Genomic DNA, 8,934 nt, shown 5'->3' on the forward strand with positions numbered 1-8,934 from the left:
CTGTTTCCTTTTCCGTATTTGGCCCTTCATTTCCTTTTTCTTCGGAAATGGATGGAAAGTTTCCCTTTCATTTTCAACCCTAACATGTGGTATGTGTCTCCAAGTCTCTGTCTTGGACTCCTAGCTGGATTCGTCTTGGGCCGTGCCTACCAGGTTGGGTCTTCGTCTTAATTCTTGGTAGATGGGCACCCGGTGGGCCTCATGGCTCTACCACTCGTGGGCCACCTGGTCCACTAGTATATGTCCAACCCATTCTGTATATCCAAAACAACGAGAGGGATGAATGCATAGATATCATAAAAAAAATCTCAATAGAAGATATGTGCTTTGATCATAGGATTTCCTCCAGAACATTAGTTAGCATTAATCCTATTGGTTGCATCCACATAGCGACTAGATTGAGTCCAAGTGGTCTCAATTAAAATCTATAAACCTTTACAACATAACCATTAATTTCCAAATCAAAGAATATCTGATTTTGGACAAGATATCAATATAGATAATACATGGGACATGCAGAAGTAGTCATGACCAAAGGAGTGGCAAGTGTGTTTTGGGTTAAACAATGGTCCAGAAGGTGGAGAAGGGAGATGTGAAGAACCAATCTGATCTTTGGAGAAGGTGGACACTTTGCATATTACTCCATGTATTATTCTATTTTCTAGATGGATCTCGGCTGAACCCAAATTGATGATAGCCTCATTGGAAGTAACATCTCATTTGCGCGGCCCCAAAGGTCGTTTCCACTCCGGGGGGAATCTAATTAGGTTGAAATATATACACCTACTAATAAAGGAAGTAACGTTTCTTCCCTAATTTTTCGTCCGTTTTTTAATTATCCATGTTTTTCTGTGAAATTTACAAGCATTGACACCGCTTAATTAATCAGTAACATTGACTTTGGTTCCGTTGTCCGCTGTGTCTCGGCCTGCGCCAACGAAGTGGGCCTATACAAACAATATGGGCCTAGGGCGAGCGAGTTTTATGCGTCTCCGAGCGATGAAACCGTGTCAGTCGTCCTCTTTCCCGTCCCGCAAGTGGGTACTCTTCTGTCCCGCATCGGTCCGGTTCTGGTGCAGATCGAGACCTCAATGAGCTCTCCTCGACAGCCTGTACATTGGGGAAGGCACGGACGATCAAACAAGAAACAGAGCGATATTCTCATCCTGCCACGATGTAGATCTTTGTCAAGACCCTGACGTGGATCGCATCTCATGCGTATTTTCGAAATCGATACCGACGCCGATGAACTCCAGCGCCGCTGCCGCTCCAGCATCGCCACATGTCCTAACATGTGTGCGGCATCTCTAGAGAGACAGAGGACGAGGGGAGGGCCGAGCTATGAGAGCAGCGCGGGCGACATTTGCATCAGGTAGCCAGCCAGCGACAAGATCTGGATGGGCTTCTCCTAGCGGCGTGGGCGGGGCAGGTCCGGGTCGGGGCGGGTCGGGCTTCTCCCCAGGGGTGCTGCCGTGTTGGTCCGCCGCGGACGGCGGGGCGCGCACGGGAGTGTGGCGGGGGCGCGCAAGGAATTTATTTGCAGTCCACGCAGACGTGCAGGAATCCTGCCGGCGGGGATTCTGGCGTCGGCAGCAGTCGGAAGCTGGGCAGAACACGGCAGTAGGCATCAACTTGACGGTGTGGAACCAATGGTGAAGCTTCTGCATCCGATGGACAACAAGGGTGGCCGTCACATTGACAGAACGGGGCGGATCAGCGGCGCCCATGCGCATTGCGTGCTGCTGTCGTATCCTGGCTGGTCGCAACTCCCAACTAAACTCTGTTCCAAGATGGACTAGGAAACTCTGCTCCATAGAACTCTGCAACTCTTTCCTATATAGCGCCTCAGCTCGACATTGCCAGGCCCGAAGATCTGCTACATCTTGACATTGCTCCCGTAGCTGAAGCTGAAGCAACAGAAGCAGCTCAACAGCATGCACGTGATTCAGGTATAGTAAATTCTCAATTGAAATTGACGCAATGCTATGTACGATGACAGGATATTTCTATTTTTGGGATGAGATTGCTAAATTCATGTGGCTTGTTATTTCCTATTCCTATTCCTATTCCAGGTAGTTTCTGCAGGTTCTACATAGGTTGCTTCAAGCCTATATAAGAAAGCAAGAATAACTATAGGAAAGAATTGCAGAATTGCAATACGGTAGGTTCAGTTGGTATAGGTTTTCAGTTAGGATCACCACAGTTAACTCCGGTGCATTGATGCATCTATTTAGGTTGACGACTAACTTCACTTATATATTTTAGTACAATTAATAGTTTTACAACGATTTTCTCCCTCTTTTCATGCCAAAGTTTTTCAATATCTCGCTATTTGTTTGCCCACAGGCACAAAACTGAATCTGCAGTGTTTCTGAAGCAAGGGAGTAGAAGGAGCAGGACAGGAGATGGTAGGCCGTAGGAAAACCAGTTCATTTGTTTCTATGTACGGGGAGGTAAATTTTCAATAGCTATTGGGTGGTGTTTTCTGCCAGTGAAACAATCTATTAAAATCATAAGAGAAACAGTGCTACGGGCAACTTGCAATCTAATCTTGTTAGGTATGCTTATGTTGATCATGAATAGGAGAAACGTGAGCACCATCAATAATTGTGACAAAGACAAGAAGCGTCAAACACAGATGGTTTCTGAAACGTTTGAGTAATTGTTCTCTTCCGGTGCAACACACGTTTTTTTTGCTAGTTTCTACTAATATCCAATCTTCATCATCATGGATTCAAATTTCATGGAGCCATGATATGAATCCAACTTCTTGACGTATTAACAAGGATCATAGATGTTAGAGATCTACCTTAGTGGATTGATGTTCAACTGATAAGATTTTTTGCATATGAGTGGCACACTAGGTCCTTGCACATGCTCTTTTTTTTAGACCAAAAAGTCCTCGCTCCTCTACTGATTTTGTGTTACCTTTTCGAGATTATTCCACGTTGAGCTATCTAAGTTGACTATCTATAGAATATATATATATATATATACATATATATATATACACCAGCACTATTCTGCAACCGGTTGCAGAATAATATTCTGAGCACCGACTTGTACTTCCCTGGACACAAGGTTGTACTTCCCGGATAACAGGGTTCAACTTTCTGTCGAACTTACCTGAACTTCCCATTTTCTTCAGAGCTACTGATTCTACTTCGTGTTTCCCAACCATTTGTCGGAACTATGAAAATGATATACCGTTGGATAGATAATGAAAAACCGCAACTTTTTCACGTTCACACTTTTCACAGATTTTGCACGGTTTAAATTTAATTTTTAAAATACGAAAACGCTTCTATATGGCCAGAAAACGAACTTTTAGTTCGGTTTTTGAATCGCTTATCGAAACTGTGCAAATGATATACCGTTGGAAAGATAATGAAATTGCGCAACTTTTTCATGTTTTATGTTTTTTCAAAATCCTCACAGTTTTTGAACAGTTTTGAAAATACCGAAATTCGGACGTACTCAAAAAACGAGCGGACAGTAATTTGGATGATTTGTTTCAACCGTATATCGGAATGATGCAAATGATATGGCGTTGGAAAGCTATGGACTAGGCGCAACTTTCTTATTCCAATTGTTTTCTCTAATTCCTTACAGTTTAATAGAATAACACGAATTACTGTCCGCCTATTTTATGTGACGGGCACCAAATGATTTTCCCCGCGATTTCCATGCGGTATATTTAAACAATGCAAATGATATACTGTTGTAAAGGTCTCAAAATGACGCATCTTTTTCGTATCTACCATTTTTGCTAACTCCAAACGATTTGAAAGTAATTTTAGAAGTTTTGAAATCATGTTTCCCGTATATTTTGTGGGATAACAATTTGAATTTAATAGATTAGATCCATTTATTTGTTGTAAAATGTTGTAGGTAATGAAATTAGACATATACTCTTCCACATAAAGCTTTTGGTGACAATGATTGAAGTGGTTAGTGATCAAATCGATGAGATTTGAACAATAGATTTCCGCCCCGTAAAAACAGAGCATTGAACTTCCTTCGACACGAACTTGCACTTCTAGGGAAATGCGGTTGTACTTCTCGGCGCTGTTTCAAGAAAGTGTTCAGTAAAATGACTATAAGTTTCTCATACGGTGTTCGTTTGAGGTCCATGACCACACAAAATGCTCAGCACAACCACGCGCATCTGAACTTCCCACGACATGTCTTTGTACTGCTTGGCCTTCGTGGTTGTACTTCCTGGAAATGTTTTGATACTAGTGTGTTTTACAAAAACTAGCATGTGTGCTTCAAAATGATAATGTTAGATTGTACCTATATTCTACTTTAAGAGATTATGCACTTCCCGGATCTTAATATTTGAACTTCACAATGTTGCTATGTGAACTTATGTGGGGGTATTTTCTTCATGTAATTACCGCTTGTACTTACTGTTGTCTTCATCTGTACTTCTCAGAATCACTGCTCGTACTTCCTTGGAGATGACGGGATTATTTTGTTTTTTCTACATTTGGACTTTGTCGGGTTTCTTATACTTCCTATATTAAGTGGGTGTATTGCTCGTGTTGAATGGTTGTACTTCTCATTGTCAAGTATATGAACTTCTTTACGGGTGATGGGATTATTATTGTTTTTTCCTATGTGAACTTAGGTGGGAGTATTTTTCTTTGAACACTTTTAATTCATGTAATTACCGCTTGTACTTCCTGTTCTGGATGAGAGTGGCTGCAGGCTTCCGCAGGCCCGCAAAGCCGCGCCGCGGAAAAAAGGCCTTGTGGCGTTGTGGAAAACCTGCTATCTCAAAGCGGGCTTTGTGGCCCAGTCCTGCCTTGCCCTCTTGGCCCACCCCCGCACCGCATATTCCCCACTGCAGCTGTCAGATCGCGAGCGCCGCCGCCGCCGCTCGCCGACCTGCTGCTCAGCCGGAGCGGCTCACCGACGGCCGGCTCTCGGCAGCCCTCCCCTCCTCTCTCTGCCGGTATGACCCAAGCGCCTGCCCGCCCCTGCCACCTCCTCTCCATCCCCGTCCCCGGCACTGCGCCATCTCGATTTGGACGCTCGCCCCCGCCGCGCGCACCAGACCTGGCCGGCCAACGTCGTGCGCTCCTCCTTTCCGCCGGCCACCGTCGTCGCGCTGATGTCCCGTTGACGCGCTCGAACTCGCACCCCTTCTGTCACCAGCCCGCCGATGCCGCCGCCCGCCACCAGAACGCGCGCTTCCTGCCGCTCGTTCCCGACGGCGCCGACGCGGTCTCCGCTACGGCGCAGCGTTCGCGCCACCAGCCTCGCGCTGCGGGGCCGCATGGTGTAGGCCGCTCTGGTGAATCGTGGTAGAAGAGGCGTGTCTTCGCGGCAGAGAGGAGCGCCATGGGCATGGACCCGAGCTCGCGCGCGCGGACGCAGGAACCTGTCAAACTTGCGTCTGTCCGCGTACACGCGTCCGCAGGCACCTGCTTATCCTGCATTTTGCACTTGCGGCTAACGCGGATAAAGCAGGCTCTTCCGTGGACGCGTCCACTTACATCCAGACTTCCTATTGTCTCCGCCTGTACTTCTCGGAATCACTTCACGTACTTCCTCGCCGATGATGGGATTATTTTGTTTTTTCTACATTTGAACTTTGTCGAGTTTCTTGTACTTTTCTATATTAAGTGGGTGTACTGCTCGTGCGAAATCCCTTGAGGTGGTCGGTGATCCCTTGATTTGTTGTGAAATGTAGTAGGTAATTAAATTAAACTCATACTCTATCATATAAATCTTTTGGTGCCAACGATTGAGGTGGTCGGTGATCAAAACGATGAGATTTGCACAATAGATTTTCACCCACCAAAAACTAGAGCATTGATCTGCCTGGTGACATGAGCTTGCACTGCTCATGCAGTGAGCTTAAACTGTCCGACGCGGTTTTTCGAAATGTTAAAGTGCCTACTTGCAAGGTTGACCTGCGCGCCTGTCAAAGTTGAAATGTCCGCTCTATGAAGGTTGAACTGCATGCTTTATCAATCTATCATGCTCTATCAATCTATCAAGGATACCGACAGAATAATTTTTATTGATGAGTTTATTTATTTTTATGCACTGCAAGGCGGACTGTGATGTTTGTTTGTACTTCCCGTAGTCACTACTTGTACTTATCGGAATCGCGGCTCGCATTTTCCACGAGATAATTTTTATGAAGAATACCAATAGGACAATACTGAAAACAATGTAACAACCGCCCCGCCACCGTGCTCAAACTTTTTCGGAAGTGGAAAACATCAATTTTAGGAATTACAGTAAGGGCCAATAAAAAAGAAATAATAACAAAATTATCCGCAAGAATAAAAATTTGGGAAATACTACAAAATAATCAATTAACAAAATGCTACAAAATAATAATACAATTAACAAAATGCTACAAAATAATCAACCGGAAAGTACAAGCTGGTGGCATCGGGCAGTACACAAGAGTAACAATGGGAAATACGATACAAACTTCTCTAGTAGTCACTATGTGATACTTAAAAAACATACGGTAAACGATGAACGAGTACAACTTTTTTCCTCTCGACAGAATAACCTTTTAGTTCACAGCAGTACATATAATAAAATTTCTGAACTAGATTTTGCATAGCTGCAGCCGCAGTTCAATGTAACAACATAGAAAAAATAATTATGCAAGATCGAGGAGACAGTGAACTGCACCAGAGCGTCATTGTTATCTAAAAAGGAAGCAATACACTCTGCAAAACTTCCAGATTCACTTCCAGATTCAGAAAATTTTACAATTCCAAAATCATAAACTTGCACTTCCTACTACTATACGATTGGACTTATGCGCTAGCATCTATTAGCCTGCACATATGCATAGAGATACAGAGAGAATATGTATGAGAGAATTAGAAACGCACACGTACATAGATGCTTTAGCTAGCACGCGCAAGCTGCAGTAGAGAATAAAGAGAGCAGAACAGCTGCTGCACTAACAAGTTCAGAGAGAGAATCAACACAAATTTCAGACCAGAAAGTCAATTGTAGCTCTCATAAAAAAGATCAGTTGCGGCCCCTCCAAACATGACATAGCATCGGTCTGCACTTGTGCTATCACAGGAAAGCCCAAATTGATGCTTATTCTAAGTTCAAGTGGATGTCATTCAGAAGTTCAACCTAAAATGAACAAGAAATGTACACTGCAACAGGAACTAAATCAAAATCGCAGAAGAGGAAGTGCGTCGGCCCGATGCTGATGGCAACAAGGATAAGCTCCGGTAGTAGGGACGCGCGTGGTCTGGGCGCGGGGGTCCGCCATCGACGGGGAAGGAGCTTGGCTCGCTTGGCAGGGAGCGGCGGATGGCGTCGGTCAGAGCACTCGCCGGGGGACGGGAGGCGGCGGTTGAGGTTCCAAGCAGCGTTGCGGGGACGGACGGGGATGGGAGGCCGAGGCTGCCGGCGGGATTCTGCGCACGACGAATGGAGGTCCGGGCGGCTCGGGTGGGACTGGCGGCAGGGGATCCGGGCCAGCACATGTGTTACCGGCGCGGGGGCTTCTGGTCGCCGGCGCGGGGGTTGGGTTGGGGCAGCACATGTGTTACCTGAGAACAATCCTTGTTTGGGAGTACATCAGACCTAAGATAAAAACTACACAGCTCCCGAATAAGGACAGTAGAGAAGTGTCAATACATTTCAGGAACATCTCACATCTAATACAAGTGCATAGGGTGAATGAATTAATTTACGGACTCCACGACATATTTCTAGCATTTGACATAACAGACAAATGTCATTACATTCTCATATATTAGAAAGAGTTGTAAACATTAATCTCAAGTCAGCATGATCTTCCATCTACATACTGATAAATGATAGGAGAGTATATTAAATGTTTGCAAGAGGTGGCTCTGTTAAGTGGCCATCATAGGACATAAGACAACCTTACAATACATTATTACCATATTATAGTCAGGCAAAAATAGGTGCAATATCTTGGAAGTTAAAATCATCAAGTTCCTATCAGAGAAGATGACAATTCAATCATATTAAGTGCAAAAGTACTGAGGCAAAATACATGTTCTTACCATTAATTGCTTCCCACTGTTCCGTTCCCCTTCCGCCGCTAGGTTGTCCGGGCGCCAATGCCTAGAGGTCCCCCGCCGCCGCATGGTATGTCACAAAACATTTGTATTTCCAATCGGCTGACCATTATTTCGAGCTTTTTATTCTATAAAAGCATTTTTTGCACTTTTGGTTATATAATTACTGCAGCAAAAAAATAGATTTTCTAAGATCTCCAATTTTTTAGGTGGATTTGCTGGAAACAATACAATTTTTTTCTTGAACTTACCATGTCATTGCCTTGTACTTTCGCGAATCGAAGACTGTGCTTCGCTGAACTGAAAAATCTTACCTCCAGGGCGCCAGCGGCAGCTGGGTAGGAGGGAGAGCGGCACCTCAGTGGAATGGGGGACGGCAGACCGTGGCCGCGCTCGAGGACAGGGGCCCTACGACGCGTGGGGATGGGGGCGTGGAAGCGCGGGGGAGGTGGCCAGCGGCGCGTGGGGGAGGTCTCCGGCCGGCGGCGTGGGGATTTGGCCGGCGGCGCGAGGTGGAGGTGGACGGCGGCGCGGGGTGGAGGTCTTCGGCGGCGCGCGGGGAGAAGTCCCGCGGCGCGCAAGGAGGTGGCCGGCGACGCGATCGCGGAGCACCCAGCAGATGGCGTCGGCCGGCATCGGGCGGGCAGGGGAACAGAGCGCGGCGGCCGCAGCGGTGGGCAGAGCAGCGAAGCCCTCGACGCAGCGGCACGATAGCCCTCGAGTCGGCGGCACGGCGGTCCTCGACGCGGTGGCGCGCGGGCCGTCAGTGGCGGAGCGGTGGGCATCCAGGCGGTGGCGCGGGGCGTCCAGGCAGGCGGCGGGGTTGGCTGGCGGTGGCGGGGGTGGACAGCGGCCGGGGGTGGCGCAGCGGCGGGGCCAGCTG

At 46.6% G+C, this 8,934-nt stretch overlaps 1 long non-coding RNA gene across 1 annotated transcript; it reads right to left on the reverse strand.

The window, feature by feature from the left end:
* Positions 1 to 6,919: 6,919 nt before the first annotated feature.
* On the reverse strand, positions 6,920 to 8,934 carry LOC139832056 (uncharacterized). Its single transcript, XR_011746555.1, has 3 exons — positions 8,303 to 8,934; positions 7,911 to 8,217; positions 6,920 to 7,128 (listed from the first exon to the last, which is right to left on the reverse strand). It is a non-coding gene; the product is annotated as an uncharacterized lncRNA (long non-coding RNA).

Source organism: Lolium perenne, chromosome 6, assembly GCF_019359855.2.
Source record: "Lolium perenne isolate Kyuss_39 chromosome 6, Kyuss_2.0, whole genome shotgun sequence".
Classification (NCBI taxonomy): Eukaryota; Viridiplantae; Streptophyta; class Magnoliopsida; order Poales; family Poaceae; genus Lolium; species Lolium perenne.